Source organism: Vanessa tameamea, chromosome 8, assembly GCF_037043105.1.
Source record: "Vanessa tameamea isolate UH-Manoa-2023 chromosome 8, ilVanTame1 primary haplotype, whole genome shotgun sequence".
NCBI classification, from domain to species: domain Eukaryota; kingdom Metazoa; phylum Arthropoda; class Insecta; order Lepidoptera; family Nymphalidae; genus Vanessa; species Vanessa tameamea.
The window spans coordinates 6813112-6835502 of NC_087316.1; the positions used below are offsets into that span (position 1 = coordinate 6813112).

The 22391-nt window shown below is 31.8% G+C and overlaps 1 protein-coding gene across 1 annotated transcript in view; it reads left to right on the plus strand.

The window, feature by feature from the left end:
- The first annotated feature begins 21108 nt into the window (after window positions 1-21108).
- LOC113399940 (uncharacterized) overlaps window positions 21109-22391 on the plus strand; it is a 97000-nt gene continuing 95717 nt past the window's right edge. The window contains exon 1 of the mRNA XM_064215681.1: window positions 21109-21395. The gene's annotated coding sequence lies outside the window, so the exon portion shown is untranslated. The remainder of the gene's footprint in view (window positions 21396-22391) is intronic.

Consider the following 22391-nt stretch of genomic DNA (forward strand, 5'->3'; position numbering starts at 1 on the left):
GGTTTTAAGGATTCACTTTTATCAGAATGAAAATACTGCCTTGGTATTCGTATAACGAATTTTAAGTTATACTTAATTATTTAATAATAATCGATTGAAAACGAAATATATCTTTTTTTTATATTTTAAACTATTCAGAAGCGTTGACATATTTGATACATAACCAAAAAAAAAGAACAAGTCGCGTAACGTCACACTGAGTTCCTTAGTCCTTAATATAGAGATTATATTATATTATGTGTTCCGTTTGAGGTCTGAAGTCCATTATGAGAGTACATTGTACTTGTTTCGCCCGCTGGCCGCTAAATGTCTCCGTTTTCCCTCCAAAACGACTGCTCAGTGGCGCCCTCAACTTACTTTGCAATGTTTAGTTCCACAAGCCGCAATAATTTTTCGTCATTGTTGCGTTGTCCTTCGAACCGCGTGCTTCAGTTGCTTATCAAAATTTATCTAAAGGCATTTTGAACTTTTGAGAAGATCAAAATGTAATGATGAAAATCAGTCGGTACATACAAGATCGACTCGCAGCAGGTAGTTGGACCCTAAAGCAGGCACAACGCCTCTTAGGGTATCTCAACTTTGCAACCTTCATCGCCCACCGGGGAAGGTTGCATTGCCGAACTCTGCAGCGCCAAAGCAACAAGCTTCGTCTGAACCCTCGAGCTCTAATGAAGTTCTCAGAGAAAGTCGATCAAAATTTGGAATGGTGGTTGGACAACATTCATCAAGTGACACCAATCCATCACGAGATGACGACGACAAATTACCTCGTTACGGACGCTTCCGATATATAATGGGGAGCTTTAGTCAACAACAAGAGATTACAGGGTGCTTAGGCTCGGCAGCAACAAAGTTGGCACTGCAACTTGAAAGAAATGTATGCAGTGATCGCCGCAATATCAGCCGAAGCAAAAAATTTGAAAGGCTCCACAGTGATCCTGCAAAGCGACAACCGGACCGTGATTGCCTTCATAAGAAACGAAGGTGGGACCAGGTCAGGGCCTCTCTTAGAGCTGACCAAGGTTCTGCTGATGTTGGTGGACAATCTCAACATTGTACTCCTCCCACAGCACCTACCGGGAGTTTATAATATGGAAGCCCATCACCTTTCGCGCAACCGCGCCGCTCCCGAGTGGCGGCTAATGCCCGAGGCCAAGACCAGAAAAGATCTTCGGTGCATGGGGAATGCCCGAAATCGACCTATGTTGTTCCAACTTATGTCTCGTTAGACTTGGCAGACTCAAACGCTTGCTTTCACGAGGCCTTCAGCAGGCATTGGCATTACGACCTGGCCTGGACATTGGCTCCACCCAGCCTCCTGCCTCGAGTGCTGCAACACCTTAACTCAGCATCAAGCAAATTCATAATAATAACACCCAAGTGGAAGAAACCATTTTGGAGCCCAGACCTCAAAAACAGATCTTTGACTTGGCCGAGGAAAATTCAAGATTTAGAGATGAATCTCATAGACACACCCACAGAGCGTCCACCGGCTCAAGTGGACAGACTGCACCTGGAAGCTTGGCTCATTTCGGGTGGGTTTCGTTGACCACAATTGGTCTGTGGAAGAGAGACAGACTTTTTTCATCCTGCTGGCGCGTTTCTACACTCAAAACTTACATCCCGGTATGGAAGAAGTGGTCGCGCTGGTGTGAAAGCAGTGGCATCGATCAGCATGTGCTCACACCAGCTGAGGTCGCACGCTACTTAGCCCACCTACACATAAAGGATAATTTAGCTTACCGCACCATATTAATGCATAAGAGCGTAATATCAACGATCTGTGAGACTATCTCCAGCGCGAAGACTTCCTCCAGCCACATAGTCAAGCATGTGCTGAAAGCTATCTCAATAGCAAAACCTCCTACGCCAAAGATACCTATTTGGGATGCAAGAGTAGTCATCAAGCATCTAAAATTCGTTAGCCCCGATCCTACGAGCCTATACGAAGTTTCAAGACGCACCGCCATGCTTTTGTTGTTAGCATCAGGGCGTAGGGTGCATGATCTGACCCTTTTGCATTGTGATGCAAATCATTTCGTGGACAATTCAGACTCAATAACACTAACACCCACGTTTGGGTCGACAACAGATTCCAGGTCACATTGTCAATCAGACTGGATACTCTCAGCTGCACCTGAAAGGAATATTGATCCGATATTTTGGGTAAGAACTCTAAAAGAAATATCAGACAAGTCCAGAGGGCAAAAACCAAATCTTTTTATCACTACAAGAGGCCCCGTGAAACCAGCTACACCGACTATAATTGGTGGCTGGGTAAAGAAAGTGTTGTATGAAGCTGGCATCCAAGCTTCACCAGGTAGTTTCAGATCGGCGGTCTCATCCTTGAACTGGCTGGAAAAGTATCATATTAACGACATTCTAAATTAAGCCAATTGGCAACATGAAAGTACATTTAGAAAATTATATTGTAAGCCGATTCAATCTACGATGATTGTAGATTCAGAAAAATCATTGTCCCAATTTTTCTCTCCTAAATAATAATTTATCAAATCACTGATTATTTACTTGATTAAAAAAAATTTTAATCATATTCCATTGAGAGATAATTTTCATTTTTCATTGTATGCATACATAACTACTATTTTTAATATACACATCCTTTACACATTGTTGCGTTGTTTATTTTTAATAAAATTTCATCCACAAGCCACCAGGAGATAACAAACAAGTCTCTCATATTGGACTTCAGACGTCAAACGGAACACATAATATACAAATTTTACCTGAAAATAAAATTTTTATTATGTTTCCTGAGACGTCTGAAGTCCGGGTGATGTCTTCCTGGTGAGCCATCATCATTATGAACTCCCAATGACGAAAAATTATAGCGGCTTGTGGAACTAAACATTGCAAAGTAAGTTGAGGGCGCCACTGAGCTGTCGTTTTGGAGGGAAAACGGAGACATCTAGCGGCCAGCGGTCGGAACAAGTACAATGTACTCTCATAATGGACTTCAGACGTCTTAGGAAACATAATAAAAATTTTATTTTCAGGTAAAATTTGTATATTATTTTTTCTTGTAGGTAAACAGTTACAAGATAATGTAATGAACTCCGAGCATTTCAAGTTTAGTTTAAAAGGTTATTTCGACGATAATTCTCTACAGAGCGAAGTAATTATTGAAACAAATGATGTCTGGACAAGCATTTATTTTAAAATTATCAATTTTAATGATAATATTTTTTTAGAGCCAAACAGACGACTGAATACACACGATGAAATTATAAGACTAGATCACGGACCCTACAGAATGTATACCTTATAGCTGGAATCCCACTTTACCGCTTTCGAATATTATTAGTACAGGATAGCTTCAAGCTACACAGATTATATTTTTTATCCCTATATGGAATTAGAGACCGTATCTCCACTGGTAATAAAAACGGTCGAGGTCTTCGTTTATTGGCGCACAGAACCGCGTACACAATCTCAAAATATCTTCGATGACGAAAAAGTTCAATAATATAACTTACTACCTATACAAATACACGTACCTACTTAAATTTAATTATTTCCTGATTTTATATAATTAGTCAGTTAAACATAAATACACACTCGCGTATGTAAATGTAATGTATATTATACATGTAACTTCTATTTTAAATGTTTTTAGTCTTTTATTATAATAAATGTAATATAGAAACTCGGTTTTATACTGTGTACAATAAATTCATACCGTCCGTTCTCGATATAGATATTGTTGTTACGTAATAAAAAGGAGGCCGTATATGTCATTCATAAAATGAAATGATTGTCGAGTTTCATTAGCATTAGTGCAGCATCTGCTTAAACAAGCGAGCATTGAACCTCTTAAAACCCATATTTGACATAAACTGGTCTTAACATCGTCACTTTTTGACAAAAATATACTTATACAATTTTTATGTTTTACCATTTATGCTTGAATGTACCTAACGATATTGCAAAATGGCCGCTATAGTTTGTGCAGTTTTATTAAAAGAACGCTTAAAAGAATGAGAGCTGGTTATAAAATATCAAGTTTCGTCTTTGTTTAAATAAAATTGATTTTACTAATTAAAAAAAATTTAGTAAGGCGAAGTTTTTTAATTCATATTTTTTAATATAACTATTCACAACCATAGATAAATATAATGTATATATACCTTTGTCACAATTTTTTGTTGTATTCTGATGTAGGTAATGGGGAAACAAATAGCATGCAAAATAGCGGTCGAGGTTCTTCACACACAAACGTAGGTGATCATAGCGTCACCGAATTATATTACTTACGGAAAATAGTACAGCCACGCTTTATAATGATTGTCTGGATATGCAAAAATGTTTCAAGGAATATAATTATGTCAAAAAGTTTTTATATTGTCCATCGTAATATCAATGCGTCTATGTAATCTATGGCTTTTTCGAAAAATATTTTAATCTCAGATTTTATCATCTTCAATGCAGTTTAACCAGTTCTAGATTGATTAGATATTCAATACTATTAGTTTGGTAAAGGTAAATATTTCAATATATATGAATAATAATTTATAAGTTCATGGGCGTTATGCAAAATTTTCTATTATCATTGCCAATGGTTACTTGTTTTTAATATAAGAATATGTATTTAATTGTTATTATATGCGAGTGTGACGCTAGATATAAAGACATACATAATAATGCTTATAATGTAAAAAGCTTATGTGATATTTATTCTATGCTACATTCCGATTGAATTTATATAAAAAATAAGCAAAACGAATACTACAACAACTACTTATATATATGCAAAATATATATTTCAATATAAACGCTAATAATTTACCTTATGCATATTATGTTTTACTTTTATATATATTTTCAAAACTTCCTATATAATTATTTTCTTGTATTTTTTTATTTTTCAGACTCAAATATAAATGTATTATGCAATAGAGTACATAATTATAAGTAAATACTGAAACGAAAATGAAACTAAATACATACAACACGAACAAATATTTTTAGACTCTACCACTATTGGGTACTATCGCGTGTTATTAAATACTTTATTATTTGACCGCATTTTGCGGTGAACTGATTTCAGTATTTACTTAATAGTTTGTAATAACTAAATAGAGTTATCGGCTTACATTTCGCTTAGTTCTAGTATAAAATATAAGTAAATGGAGACAAATATATTCGCAAACGTGTGCAAATTTACTCAAAGCAGGCTAAAGTTGGCCGTTTGTGACACAATGATGTCATCACATCTTAAGCACATTTATTGCCCACGAGAGCCCGAGTCGTGAACTTATATGTTGCTTGACCACTGGTTTCCAAGTAAATACGTGATATTAGATGAATCTTTGTGAATTGTGTGGTGTCATACGCATAAAAATACACATTAGTAATGAAAAGATATTATGCATTTATCTTATAAACTTAGTAAAAATAACGATTATATATTTTATTACTCTGGTCTTTACTGTACAGACCATTTGAACAATACTTAGAAAAAAATATATAATAAGATCTATTCTTAAAATGCACGATAATATGTTAATTTTATTAGTTTTTCGTCGTTTAGTTTTTATGAAGAACGGAGCATCTTTTATTGCTGAGAACTAAGCGGATGTTCATCTCAATTATTATTCTTGTTTACCCACTGGAACAATGTCGAGGCTGTCCGGTCACTGCTTGCGTGTTGCATGACAATATTATCCCTTGCGCTATCGCCGATGTTCATACAATGATGTAATGCGATGTAGTCTTCGAACAATATCCTGGGTATTTTCTAGCATAAATAGCAAAATTATTAATTTTAATAAGGATGACTTAACCATCATATAATCTAGTAGCTTTGCGGTTTTTTCTTTGCTTTGATGAAGGTCGCTGATGTCATGTGTAAAAACAGAAGCAGCTTGCTAAGAACGTAAGAATTACTGAGGCTCAATACAAAGTTTGTTATTTTAATATATTTACTTATATTTATGAGAAGTTTGGTTTTCGTAAAATAAACATATTAATGTATGTCAAAGTAAAAGAAAGTGTGGCATGAGACTAAGCACTGCTCTTACTTCATATACGTTGTTGTTAAATACTATACAGACAAAAGTATGTTGACTTTACCGTTTTTAACAAAAAAAAAAAAATTGTATTTTGTATCATATATATTTTTAGTTTTTGCCGTTAAAATATACATAAATCATACTTTAAAAATTAAAACAAAATATTTGTAATAAGTAATAAGTAGTAAGAAGTTTTCTATACCGCACTTATATAAAAACCCATAACAATATATATTTATAAATTATTTCTACTTACAGTTAGAATCAATATCATCATTATATCACAATGTAACCATGACAACCAACTCGTCATTTCTTCCGCGTGGTAATAAGCGTGAAGCATCTAAAGCTAGTAATAAAATAATTGACAATTGTATACAATAGACACGTCGGTAAAGTTGATACCATATGAGGAAACATTGAAAACCCGTATATACTATTAAATATAAACTATATCTTGTTTTCTGCTTGTACATATGCGGGTTTTACGGATAGTCTCTGTTTTGTTTTGTCACGTTAATCTTATTCGTCTGATTGTCTGTGTGACAACCTTGAAGACTAATAATGAATATTAAAGATGCAAGCAAATTTATTCATAGTTATTTTGTTCGTATTTATTTTTCTGTCGAAGCCTTATTTTAATATCAAATAAATATTTCTAGTTAATCATGCACGACAATTATTTTTTTTAGAATCGTAAGGATTCAGTAACAGAATTTCTTTTAGTCTTTATAAAAGCCGATTGTTATTCTAATCGCGAATTGCTTTATAAAAATGAATCAGTGTACGTTTTGAAATAGTATCTATCGATTTTTATAAATTTTGTAATAATGAACAAGAACCGATGCAGTAGCCGAGCTGAGCTCTTCAATTCGTGACAAGGACCTAGTTATAATAATATCAATAAGAATAAAAAACTTCTATGAATTAAAAATATAACTGACACAACCAAAGGCATTGACGTCAAATATTGGCACCAGTATACATTTCATTAAAAAATCTGCTTAAATTATTACACTAATGATAAAATCTGATCAAATCATTAAATCATGGATAATGTTATCTATTTTAAGAATCCACATTAAAAGATACAAAAAACATCATGATGTAGTAAGAACGAATTTAATCCAAGATTGAACAGTTTTATTCTTGTAATTTGCAGATTCGTCGCAGTTATTTATGTGTGTTACCGGTTCGTCCGAAGACATTGCGCAAGTTACGGTTTCGACAGATCGACCAACGGATATAGCACGGGGCCATTCTTTCTCTGCCCACACCTCTATCTAAACAACACTGCCTGTACCTACCACACATGCTAAATATTTAAGCAAACAAGTCACAAAACACAATATTAGTCGCTTTATCACTTGTGAGTGTTATAGAAGTAAGCATTCCATTTATCTGTTGATTTTGTGATTTAGTTTACGTTCATCGAGTAAGGCTGTCAATATGCTGTTGAGAAGAATATTATAGCAATTGTAATATTTATGTATAGAAGTAAACTTTTGGTAACTCTTACAAGCCATAACGTTTCTAAATATGATTGTTTATCAGTATGATTTAATTATATTAGATATGCGTGGAAGCAACCTTTTAACATTATTATTACATTAGCTCATATATTTTTTATGATGAATCTTATAAACGTTGATGTAACTAATTTCTAAAAGTATAATTGAATTAAATGTTATTAAATTATGATAACAGTAGTTCCATACAATTTCGTAATACATATCAAATAACAAGTGTTCTTTGTCTTTAATAGTAACGCAAAGCGAAAATCTTGATCTTTATTTTAATTATTAAAGTGTTCATCTTTAATATAATTGTAATAAGCATGCACGTATCTGTTAATCAACTTTGTCCAATCACATATAATAATTATTAAAGGTAATCTTTACATTGGCTCAAGTAAATGAATTTATTAAAAATAAATAACGTTCCAATGAATATTTTTCTTTCTTAAGATAATAAACCAGTTCTATTATTGAATCAGGCTTCGTGTCATCAGTCGAGGTCTTTTCGATGATGTCATTTTTTCGTAGATCTCACATTATTGATATTTGATTAGTTATATTTTTTATCACCAACATTTGCCTCAAGCTTAGCTTGTAATATATTCGATATTTTAATGTGATTGCATTTATTTAATACATTTATATATGTTGCATATACATAGGGTTGTATAATAAATTACGATTATATTCTTTTATAATTTTATCATTAAAATAAATTAATATTTCACAAAGATTTTCGAAACATTTTTGTACAACTCATGGAGCGAATCATCGAAGTGCTTTACGATCGAAAAAAATATTGGCCTCATTTCGGTAGATAACTATTTTCGTAGAATGAAAATAGTTTGCATACTTTTGTAAAGATAATTAATTTAATGGAGATCAATTCTGCACTTTTCAAAATCGATTTACTTTGATAGACACGTAAAAAACATCAAAATAGTTCGAAAACTTTTCTGTCAATCAAGTTTGAAATCTGAAGACACTGAAAAAAATATATCTAATAATTGATATTTTTTTGAGTCATTTATTTTAATTTCAATAATTGTACATTGCGAATGGTTCTAATTAATATTACTCAGTGTCGTTTCAAACTAAAAATACTTTTTTTTTATATAATATATTTTATATTGAGGTTTGGCAACAAGAAGAATTGTTGTTTTTTTTTTCCAATTCAATGAACGTTATGACGCGTGAACTTTGTCTAAATTAAAAAAAAGATGTTCTCAATTAAAAAGAAAGATTGAAACTTATGTCAATTGTAGTGCAAGAGTTAAATAAAATAAAAATATCTCTTAGCTTTTAGTTTTTTTACTCTTTTCAAATAAATGTTTTAATGTCTACCACAATGTTCTGGATAATTATGTAACTTAAATAAATTCCGATGCTGCTAGTATAAATGGTAATACACATTGTTATTGCTCTATTTTACATCGTTTCTGTTTGTTATTCTGAAACATAAAGGTAAGCTGGAGGCTAAATAATAAACGAATGAATTTTATTGCAGTTGAATCTGTGGAATGTTACTTTGTCTTAAAACAATGCTAGCGATTTAATCCTGGCTGCTAAGAGGATTAAATTCCATAAGGCCTAAAATTCAATAAGAAATAAACTACTATTGAAAACGAACGAGTCTTGAGTACATTTGCTATCTTCGACGTCAATGTTTTCCGTCTGGTTATAGTATTCATTATTGCAATAATAAATTCAACGAAATTCAATACGCGCTGAAGAATATGCATGTACAAATTTCGAACTCACTGCCTAATGTATTCTGCTGTTAGTTAAACACCCGACGAATAATAAGTAAAACCAGTCGAATCAGTGACATCATCTTCCTGTGCCGCCAGAGGCCGTGTCCTTTACGACTGATATTGTAGTCACAATATATATTTCTTATAATATGACATTTTAGTATTTTTAAATAAACTTTATTTTTTTATTACCAACCTTTTTATGTTGTAAATATGCAAAACTTTACGCCAAAACGATACAACTAAAATTGAAGATTGCTGAAAGAAGATCAGATAAAATAAGCACATCAATCAAAAAGCGAGCCCTTACTTAATAGCACCTGAATATAATAATCCAGTCTACCAGGACGACCTTCCAAGAACAAAAGTAATTTTATTCTCCCAAGGGAATCGAGAATTTAAATTGACGATAATTATATACAACGATTATGGACTTTTTATCTATGTTGTAAGTAATAAATGATTCTTATTTAAGCTATGGTAACTGTTTGAAATTATAATATTAAAACATAGACAGTTCTAGTGATATGTCAAATACGATTTAAATTTTGGGTGAAATTAGACGTACAGTTTTCGTTTTTAAGTTATTATATACAATCACAATCAGAGGGCCTAGAGCAGCTAGCTAAAAGTTGACCATTTCGAAACATCAAAACGCATAGAAATGTCACAATGATGGAAGAAATACGATAGAAATCGCTGTAATGAAAAAAAATTGTCTAAACTCACCGGTCGGCTGTCTAATTTCTAAGATATAGGATTAAGATAAGGTCACTTATAAACTTACTAATAATCCGCTTGCTTCCATTTTTACTAACATCGAATAAATTGTTATGAAATACGTATACTTTTTATTTATTTCATACAAAAATATATTATAATTGGCCTTACGTATTTAAATTATAAGTTACTTAGTTCAATAAAAACTATTCATATTTTATGAAAGGTGGATCAAAACCGTACACGAGAAGAAATTCTTGTATTACCCGACACACGATGATCAACACTTTATTTTTTAAGTTACATTGCTAGCGACATAAAATCTTGGTAAATTTATTGAGCTAATTATATTTCAAAACATTTGCCTTTTACAATTACACTTGAAAACATCCAGCCTTCAAAGGAATTTCAAACTTGACCGCAATGTCCTTGCTACTTAGTCTTAAGTTGTTGTTCGCTACGGTCTGTGGAATATCAAGATGGCGCTTAGGGATCATGGGAGGACGTGGGAGGGACGGGGGTGATCAGGACAGGTCTGGCTGCAGCGCCCGGCCGCATCGTTGAGCCCGGCCCTGAGTCTTAGCTCTATTTTTAGCGCTGTGTCACCGTTCGCTTTACGCCTGAACCAAGCTCTTGCAAGCGAATAAACGTTGAGGTTGGTAGCAAAAGAAACAAAATAATAATTCAATACATCTCCTTCGTCCAATGCAAGGATGTATCGTCTTATTACGATTCTGGACGCTTTGTTAAGTAGCCCTGTGCGGTTCTTTGTTTCGAGTAAATGATTATGCAGAGACACAAAAAATGCTCCAACTAAATTTCCATTTTCCTTTTAAGCTGCAGCAAGATACTTATGTTAAATAAAAATAAATTATTGTTTGTTTATACACATATTATATATAATGCATATACACTGTTCGTTAACATTTTTAGCACTTTCTCTTAAATCTGTAGCATTCCATGCAAATACGGGTTAAGAAACAAAATTGTGAGGACATGATATATATTTAAATTCAGATCACGTTTCCCAGTCTAGGTAACAGTATGTGGTCGTCATGATGTCATTGGCATGCGATAAGTACTGTCCTACAATATGACGACTGTTATGTAAGTAGCGGTATACCTAAAATACTTTGCCGTTATTAAGTGCGACGTAGTCATTTATTTTTCAATTGTTATTTAATATTTTTAATATTTCAATTAAGAGTTGTAGTTATTTTATCAGTATAAGTAAACCTACAAATATATAAAAGAAAAGGGTTTTGTTTCTGTTTCTTAAATTTTTCGTTTGTAGCAGTGTTTTTAAAATAGATATTGCCTGGAAACCGCAAGTCGGTCTTTTAAAGATAATTCTCAGTAACCACTTTTAATTAAAGATGGGAAAAAAGTAACCACAATTCGTAACTATAACATGCTAATTACAAAACCTTATCAAAATTCTATTAGACTATGTAATTTATTTTATTAATGTATGCTTTTTAATGATTTTCAAACATTAAAAGAGGTTGTAATGAAGAAATTGGTTGAGTATTGATTTAGTTGGTCTTAGCTTGTAAATATCTGTTGTAGCTAATGTTTCTGCGACACCCGTGTGCTGTAGCGTGATGTTACCTAAGTACACTTTCCTCAAAGATTCGGCTATCAAATCCAGAAATACTTTTCATAATCAAACTATTACTACTACAATCCGACCGGCAGATTCAGAAATATAATAAATAATATAGCTACATACAGAATCCTAATTAAATTAGCTTCTATCGAGACGTGTATCTCACATTATCTCGACTGCAATTGTGATTTAATGTTACATTAAAACATATAATCAAAATATATCGTGATTATGGCTTATTGTTTGCTTAGGATATTTTACAGTGTAGTTATTGTAATTATTATTTCATTGTAAAACCAGCTGTTAAATATCCGCTTCGGCATTAGAAATAAAAATATATCTTGCTTATCATCTCAATTTACCTATATAAGGAAAAACTAATTTTTGTTTGTTGGTCCTTTATGCGTTTTTTCATCTAAGCTAATATTTTTCTCCGGAACTAATGATGCAATTTTAAAATATAATTCACTGGTAGAGAGCTAAATTTTTCCTGAGTGCTAAAGCGTACCCATACCGTATACATTTAAACCGCGTGAAGCCGGGCGGATTGCTAGTAAATACAATTTGTTCTGTGTACGGAAGGGATACTACCACCCAAAAAAAAAAACTTTGTTTCTTTGTCCTTCAATACAAATATTTTAAGTAGATTCTTTTTCTACCCGTGCGAAGCCGGGCGGGTATCTGTTGTTGAAAAATAATTAAAATATCTCATATCACATGTCGAATGTTAACTTTCAATTATTGTTCGACATACTTTCTGATCATGAGTCAAGCGACACCTACACTTATATTTTTTATATATACATATGTATGTCACTACAGGTACCGGCACTCCAAAGGCTGGTCCGGCCTACGCAGGCGTCACCGTCACTCTCGTCGAGGACTACACCCACAGCATAATATTACACAATAACTTTTAGAGTTGTGCAATAAACTTTTGCAACCCTTTATTAGAATTTGTAAAAAATCATTGCACTTCTACATTGCCTTCATAAGTTAATGTCTTAATTTTTTAATTGTTGAGATATATATAAACGTTTTCAAATATAATAATAAACTGTAAAAAATATTATTTAACCACTTCTAACGTTACGATTGTGATATTTTATTAAATTAAGACTTTTGTTAATAAGAGTACTGAATATTATCTTTTTATCTCATAGTGTCTTATAACTGTTCTCTTTTAGCATTTTTTGAACCGCCGAAAAGAAATTTTTAATGCCGTCAATTCTTTAATTGAAAAAAATATCATATTATATAAAAAAAAAACAATACTCCAAGGGTTTTATTAAGTTTTCGAGAAATAGCATAAAATTATATTCCATCAGTTATATTATTAATTAATTAAACTCTTCCAATTATAATAAAATAAGATTATTTTTATTAAAATAGATATAAAAAATAATTATTTTATATATATAATATAATAATTACATTAAACTTGAGCTTGAAATTTGTTGATATAATTAATTATATTAAACCTATATGATAATGAAATTAAAATATTTTCTAAAATAGATATGAAAAATATTTATGTAATCGGATTATGCAAGAAGATGAAATGTGTAATTATTTAAATCAAATAAATATAGATACATTTATACTAAGAATGGCTTTTCATAATTCTATTTAAATCTGGTTAGCCGATGTCATTAGCTTGCCAAAATGGAATTTTGCTTACTTATGTATAATTTAAAAGAATGGATTCACAATTTTAAAATTAATGAAAGAGTAGGCGTAGGATGTTTAAAATTTATTATTTTTAGTTTAGTAATAACTCAATTTGTATTCTTATGGTGGAAAAGGCAATAAACAAGTTTCCTATTTTATTTACACCTCCACAGTTCATGATTCACTATAAATTTGCAATTCTCAAAGTGGAATAGTATGAATAATAAATATTTCGGCTCCATTTTATAAAGTTTAATCAGTAACAACTTGACTACCTTGGGCTTGTTATTTTGATATTTTAAAATGTCACAGATGATCACCGCGTATCAGTGACGTGTTGGTCGTGTTGTAACATACAGAGAAAGTTGAAACTCGTCTGGTGAAATCACACCCACATCGACTGTGCCAAATCTAAAAGAAATATCCTCGTCGCTTATACAGAGACGTAATTTGCACAGTAAAAGTTGTTCAAGTATAACATTTATTTTAACGAAGGAAGTTGCTAAGTAATAACATAGGTACACTTTAAACCTAACCGATCGAGCCTTGTATAGTTATATTTATTATATTCACATCGTTAGCTTTTTTGCATTAATCTTTTAAAGTACTTTTTGCTCATTTTTTTTAGTCGAAAACCAAATTGTTGAATCATACATATGAGATGCTAATCGTCACACTTCATATTCCAAATAATTATGATATAAAGTAGTTAAATACCCATTTTTCATAACATAAAACCTCTAAGCGAAATATATTTAAGTATTAATGTTTAAGTTTATATTCGTTACCAGTTTTGATAATGTTTCGGTTATTATTTAACCTTTTTTGTCTTGTAGATCGTAATTTATTATACAGTCATTTATATATATATATATCGATTTTTAAAAGATCTGTTTAAGGTAAAAGCCGTGAGGTTGTCAAGCCCATTTGTCGGATATTTTTTTTTCGCTTGTGTGTGATGGAATAATGTCCAAGAAAAAAGAAGGAAAATTTATAGATTGCTAGCTTAATTTACTCTTTATTCAGTTTTTTTTCTAACTTTATCAACGATATTGATATATTCAGGATAGAATTAGAATATAATTTAGAAAAGCAAATTTCCAAACGAACGCAATCCACTTAAATTCTTACTTGTTGTAGTTTATTTAATAAACTTAACATTGTATGGTATATTAACGTATAGAGGAATATTTCACGGTAATCTAAAATTACGCGATCGAATAAAAAGTATCTTTGCTTGTATCCGCAAAAGACAAAATTTTTTCTAAAATAATAATTCTTTACCGTTTTTTCTCTCACTGTTTCGACAATTTGTTCGTTTAAGAAACGTGATTATGATACATGTTATTTCATTTTGTCATTACTGTTACGTGAAAACTTATGTGAGGCTCTAACCTTGTGCGATGGCGGCTCGTGATTATGATGGCAAGCCGACCGTGACACTGGCACGGGTCATGATAATGATGTCTTCATCCGTTGCTACACGAAGACCCATAATGAGCTTTGTTTTGCAAAATAAATAACGTTCAAGCTAATTTACAAATAATTAATAGACGCTGTTTTAAGCAAAGATCGAAGTTTGCATTTATTTTATTAATACAAACTGCATTTATTTTATTAAAACAAACTGTTTAAAGTATAAAAAAAGTTATATATACAATACTATATATTTTTAAATAAAAAAAGCTTGTTTTGTAAATACAGTGATATGACGTTCAACTGGTACAATGCCATAGTATCAGGCGTGCCCTCCAACTCAAAGTGCTAGTACCTCCGTGACCGTTACTTGGTCACCGCTACGCTGAGCGTCACACGACTTGTCACCTTGGGAAATGAGTTCCACATTCCTAAATACGAATTATTCATGAATGATCGCGGGCCCTATTATCAATATATATATAGAGTATAAATATATAAATATTGCGTTACAGACCTGGCGAACAACATTTCTAGGCGATGCTCATAGACATTATATTAAGTTTTTATTAATTCTACTTGTAAGGCTGATTTCGATATCACTGGATCATTTCTGGTTTTTACTTGGATTAAAAGATAACCTAACAAAAACACAGACTATAATAATTAAAGGTCTATAGTAGTCCTGTGTAGCTAATCGTACACAGCTCTATACAGTGATAATATTAATAACTCTCGGGGACTGGACTAGAAGCATATAAAATAGGTCCTTCTTCTAGGTTGAGTTACTATATGGATACTTCTTATATGGTCATTATTGAGGAGCAACTAAATATGTTTGTGCGTATATACGTTTAATATTTGGTTTACGAATATCAATAATCACGTTCTGTGTTCACGTTCACAGTAATACTCATAACTGTGGGTATATATCGCATAAACCCCTCATATCTAAAAATATCGGCTTAACTTGCGCTCATGAGCGCATCTTCGTTCTATTGAAAATCTTCTTCTTTAAATTCTTTCGCATTCTTCATCATTTTACATTCTACATCTTTTAGAAAAAGTCTTCTTAGTGGTAAGTCGGCCTTAGTTGCAAACCAACAAAGTAGTATTAATAGCGATAAGTGTGCAATAACAAACGCTAATGACAGTACTGGGAATCGACATCTTATTGATTTTGTACAAACATCTTTGCTTTATTTACCTCTGATTGATTTGAAAAATATGTTTCTAAAAAGGAAGTATATCAATTTTCTTGTAAATAAATTTGTAAAGTTGTTTAATTCTACTTTTGATTAAATACAATGTAAGATAACACAGAATTATTGTCTGAAAATATTTTATAGATGCGACTCTTAAAAAATGATTTAAAAATATTGTTATAGCATATCGGCTTCTTGCACTGAAGACTATTACATTTCTTATGAAACGAATAAATTCGAGGAGACAGTTATCTAAGCAGGGCAAGTGATTTTAATATATTTCCGTTTTTTTTAATTGAATGCTAGATTGCTATCTAATTATTTCATAAAAATATAAAATAATAGATCTAATGTGTAGTTTAAAAAAATGTAAATCACGTAAAAACATAAATGAGTAACCAAATTTTCTGCAATACAAATTTTCTTTTAAATGACTAGATCAAATCTAAGATGAATCTGATAACTTAAATAAATGTTAGTATCAGACATGAACAAATCACATGAATCAAACAAAAATGTGTTTTAGCTCTTTAAACATTATGTGCCCTATTCGCATCATTGTTGTACTATCGATTACATGAAAATAAGTGTCATGATAGACATTTTCAATAAGGAATAAGATCAAATCAAAATATACTTTATTCAAGTAGGCTTTTATAAGAAGTTTTGAAACGTCATTTAACTAAGCATGCATAATAATGCATATGGGGGTTAAAATTATCGCAAATAGTCACCCCTATTACCTCCTAACGGGAATACGTCGAATTACCAATAACCCTGTATATTGGATTGTGGTGGTTGGCACGCCCGTTTCGGTAAATCACCCACTCCTCACATATTTTACCGCCAAACAGCAATGCTTAGTATTGTTCGGTTCCGGTTTGAAGGGTGAGTGAACCAGTGTAACTACGGTATAAGTGTAACTAAGGGACATAATATCTTAGTTACCAAGGTTGATAGTGAATTGACGATGTAAAGGACAGTTAATATTTCTACAGTACCAATGTATATGCGATGGTGACCACTTACCATCAGGTAGCTAATTTTTAATTATATACAAAATTTTAAAAATAATAGCGGTTGTATATTAACGAAATGCTTTGACTTCTTCTTTTGAATGTCAAGTTACTGACTGAAAAAGAGAAATCAGCGTGTAATTATTCACCCGCGATACAACGTTAATTGGTGAGGCCGGTAAGGAATGTTTATTTATGTAGTGAAGAGCTTTAAAAATATAAAACCTTGTTAGCAGTGAAACACAAATTGAAATAATTATAATTTTTAAAATACGTAGAACATTATTTTCAAATCTAAATAGATTAGATAGTTTAATAACTATAGAAAATAAGATGTAATTTAATTTTTGCAACAAAGTGTTTGCTAATGTTAGAGAACGAATATATTACGTTTGTGTGTAAGAAGTAAAATAGTACACTGCAATAATATGATGACTTCGATCGTCAGATACGACTTCGAACCGGTATATTTTGATCGCTAAATAATGGCACTGAACCCGATAAACGCCCGTGGACCGGTCTGTACAGGACGTTCCATGTCTAAGCAGCGCGACAAGATGGAACAAAATAAATTAGCATCCCGTTATAATTACGAGGGATCATGAATATTTTTGAATATACCCTAATTCTATTATAATAATATAGTACACGTTTTTTAAACAAAAACCTGTCTAAAATTTCCGATTCAATATATGATTCAATTATGCAAATTTACACTCAATCATGTTGACATCTGTTTAAAATACTGTAAGAATTAGTACCTAATCAGATTGGTAGTATAATTTTATAGTGTAAATATGTTTTTATACTTAGTATAATATATAAAGCATTTCAATTAACATTCAATCGTTTGACCTTTCGTATCGATTTAAATATCTTCTAAGAAAAATGTTTTTAACGTTATATTTACCTGTACACTGGCTTAACACATTTATTTTTGTACGTACAGATGACACATGTAAAGTGACAGCCGTAAATATTCCCACTGCTGGGCTTAAACCTCTTCTACTCTTAATGAAAAAGCACCGGGTTTGAAGCCGCAATCTTCGGTTTAAATTCACGTGTTATAGACCATCTCAGCTCTGGTGACATTTATCACCAAATTACCACTTACCTATAATCCTATATGGAAGTCATAATGGGATTTTTTCAAACATTTTACTCTTTATGTTGTTTATCCCTGAAGAACTATGTCATAAAACGGTTCTCAGTCCTTCTCTCAGTAAATTATATTAGTTAAATTTGCAAACCAACAATCGCAAGAGGAGAAAAGCCAAATAGACAACATTTGACAGCAAATCGATGCGGTATCATTGGTCGCCAGCTTGATTAATCTATGATATCTACTATCGATTTGCGAAAAAATGGCGTTTTGAATGTCGACGAAACTTTTATCTGAATTTTGGAAGTAAAACTAAAGTGGTTATAGGTAGTTAATTGTAATAGTGTTGTATTATAAATAAAAATATATTCATCATAAACTCTTAGTAGTGCACAATATAGCTCAGTTATTAGCAAATCGGATGAAATGCGTAAATCTAATGTTTGTTTATTTTTATTCCTACTTCTATTGGACTAGAGTATATATATTTGCAACAGAGTAAAAACAATACGAAACCGCAAACTTTATTAGTAAAGATTTATTAATAATGACTATGCTTTGTAAGCCAATCCTTTAAAATTAATGGGCCGGTAGGAACGTCAACAATATCGATAAGCTAATTCTTTCACACCTTTTGAAGATAATTTAAATCTTGTATGATTTTTTATAAGTGTATTTGAAATTGTATTATATGGAAATAAGTATACGTTTTTATTTAATTAGTTTTAACTTGAGTTGAAATTCGATATACTTTATGTACATAACGGTAATGATAAAGTTGAAAATGTAATAAATGATAACTTTTTTTGATTAGCAAGACCGGAGTTGATACCAGTTTTTAGATGTTTGCGTACTTAGTATTTTTTTTTGGTTTTATACATATACTTTTTTGTAATCTTAAGATAAAGTTTGCGCGACAAGATTAATTAATATATAAAAACAAAAAAGAAAATCATAAACTCGTTTTTTCATTGCTATCTTTAATACAAGTTGACTTAATGGTAATTTCTATATAAGTAAATTTTATTTAAAACCTCATTGGATAAAAACCTCCTCTAAAGATTCTGTTCTTTCTTGGACTGCAGTAGTTGAAAATAGTGAGAGCTGTTTTTACTGTCTCTTCTTCCCGTATATATGGCATAGGATATGACATTTATAAGCTGGCCTTGTAGCCTCTCTCCTAGCATTCGCAAGAACGAATAACAATCATAAATATGGTGGTACCACCAATACCAATGTAGGTTTGAATAATTTGGCGTATGAAAATAGTGTTATATTTTTTGTTGAAAGAGAACCATCAGAGTCATATCTTAATAACAGGAAAACAAATGGAATCACTTCTTCGATGATGACAGCCTAAGCGAAAAATGAAGTCACTCTTCTGTTATTAGCTTAGGTAATCAGGCAGTATGTTTGATTTATTTACTTCTCGTATAGTATGTAAATTCGTTATTAATGTGTTAATATATATACAATTATTTTTGTGTTACAAAAATCAAAATATACTTTAAAAAGTGTCTTACAGGCGGCGGTAAAATGTAGATTAGGCATTTTCTAGCAGGAAGTAGTTACTTCTTAATTAATTTCTATATGTATTTTTTTTTTTTTATGAATCAGGTAGGCGAACGCTCAAATGGGCCACCTGATAGTATCTTGTCACCACTGCCTACAAACATTGGCGCTGTTAGATATTTGAATAATTCTTTACATCTCAAATGCACTACCAACGTTGGGAACTAAGTTAATATGTCTCTTGTGCCTGTAAATAAACTGGCTAACTCACCCTCCAAACCGAAAAAAAAAAAAAACAATACAAAGTATAAACATAAAAATAATGTAATATAAGTATAAAAATAAAAAAAATACTAATACAAATAGTAAGTCCCTCTATTATAGACAAAAAAATTATTTGATAGTAAAAATGTTATAATATTCATTTAAGTTAGCGCTAAGGAGAGTGCGAAACAATAAAATATCAAGTACACTGCGCGCGTTGATGTCTATCCTATAGGTTACGGGATTCTTACACCATGTTACATACTATAATAGTTTGACAGAATTGTATTCAAATGTAAACTATCTTTTGTTACAAGTTGTAAAAGATATAAGTTGTTTTTACAGGAATTGAATTTTCTTACTTTAACGCTATCTTTTTAAATTGTAGACTTCAATTCCTCATAAGGCTATTATTGTCTTACAACAGTTTTGTGGTTTGTGCTGAATATTTTAATTTAATTTTACTGTTTTTATGGATGTTCGATGATAAGGTTAGAATCACAAAAAGTACTTAGGTATAATTGCAAATTCTACGTGCATGGTAAATTTAAGATTTTTTTTTTCATTTTTCAATGTTCTGTAGCAGTAACTTATAGAATTAAAGGAATATGCATTTATGTAAGAAACCTCTTTACGCATTATCATAAAAGTTTAAGCATTGCATTTTATATCTCGCTTAGTATAAAAATCTTGTATGGGCAATCGAATTGAGCTGCCACTACTCGATTGTGCTTTTTAATGGACCTTTGAAACTCGTAATTGGTGATGAGAAAAAACGAACAACGCTTATTGAAGCTCACATCACTGTGCCTTTCTGAGGACTAATAGTCACACAGAAGCTAAATAAAATGTTTTATTTTAAATTCATTCAATGACCTGTAATTGTGTATGTTTTATCTCATTTGGAATCTTATTAATATGTACTAGAATATTCTAAAAATAAGTTATGATAGGTATTCATTATTTGTTCAGGAATCATAAGTGGTTGAATATATAATATTCAAAACTTAGACTACTTGTGTTTGTAGGCTTTTCATATATCGCAATAAAATCAAAAGATAAGCTTACAATATTTTTTGGTTTTAGATGAAAATATTGTCTATATCGATGGCAATTTAGCTGGTTCGGCTTTTTTCATTTCCTTGCAGTTTTATTATAATGGTTTAGAGTCCAGGCGAGCAAAAGCTCTGTCAGTAAAGAGCGTCGGCAAGTGAAGAAGTATAGAGGGGGAGGGGGTGGAACGACTGCGCGCGCGCCGCAGCCTGCCGCGCCACGATCAGTCTTGCTCCGACCAACAGGTTGGTTGCACGTACGAGTTATCTGCGTCGCTACCACGTATCGTTTTCCGAGTGTCCGTTTGCTCCACCTTTGGAGTGTTGTAGGTGCAGTGTTGTGACAGTGTGTTTTTAGGCATACAATCGGATAGTGTATCTCTATAAAGTAACATTGTCGTTAGTGTGCGGCTTGTTCCACGGAGTTCTTAACGGCTGTTCGCCTAGCGAGGGAAGGTGGATTGCTTGCACCGGGAGGAATGAGCCCCGTACATTACTGCTCCCGCACTCACCGATGATCTCAAGGTTGGCATCTAGCACACTCACCCAGCCGTGTCGCAACTTTACCGCCGCGACCCCACAAACGCTTGCATTCTCCTCTACTCTAGTACTCTCCATTCTGCTCTCATTACAATAACATTCGTTCCAAAGTTACACGCTAAGGAACGTTCACTTCATAAATATTAATAACTTCGTCGGTAAACTACAGCTAACTTAAATTTCTATTCTTATTAGAAAAAAGTATTGCATTTGCATTTTACATTTAAAGTACCTAATAGCTTTTATTTTAAGGCTATTATAACAGATAAAAAAGGTCACTTACTTTCATTGCGCGTTTAAATTTATTGAAGTAAGTGTTCGAAGTTTGTAAACGTAATAGTATTACAAAACGTCGGTCACTAGATGGCGTTCGAGGACTACTTATGTAAGCTGGACCTGCACCTTCATCTCCATATAAAGTAACGTCGATTTCCTTAGCGGCATCTGTATATCCATACCTAATTAATATGATGTAACGACTTTAACAATAGTCTAATCAAAATCCTACTAATGTAAAAAGCTAGTCTTTGTTCAGTTAATAGAGTTTAATAATTAAAATATGATTACTTTTAAATGTTATAATTAACGCGAACTAGATTTCCAATGCTAGATGTATAAAATAGTTATCTTTCTTACTTTTTACGACCTCCTTCACGAATATATTATACGTAAAAGTAAAGATAAATAAACGGATATTGGAATGTAAAATGAAAATTATGGCACGTATGAAACTTTTTACGAAATATTATCAATTAAAAAAATACATCCGTGTAGAGATTAAAATGGATAAAGGCCATGTATTGACAAAAAAATAAACTTTAAAATATAAATGAATAAATTAAATTAATTAAAATTTAAAATACATTACTTGTGAACTATTAAATTTCAAGGTAGGCAAGGATCCATTGGAAAAGGTATTTAAACAATATTTAAAATTTTACATCCAATACAAGCGTTGACATTATAAAAGTCAGTGCATAT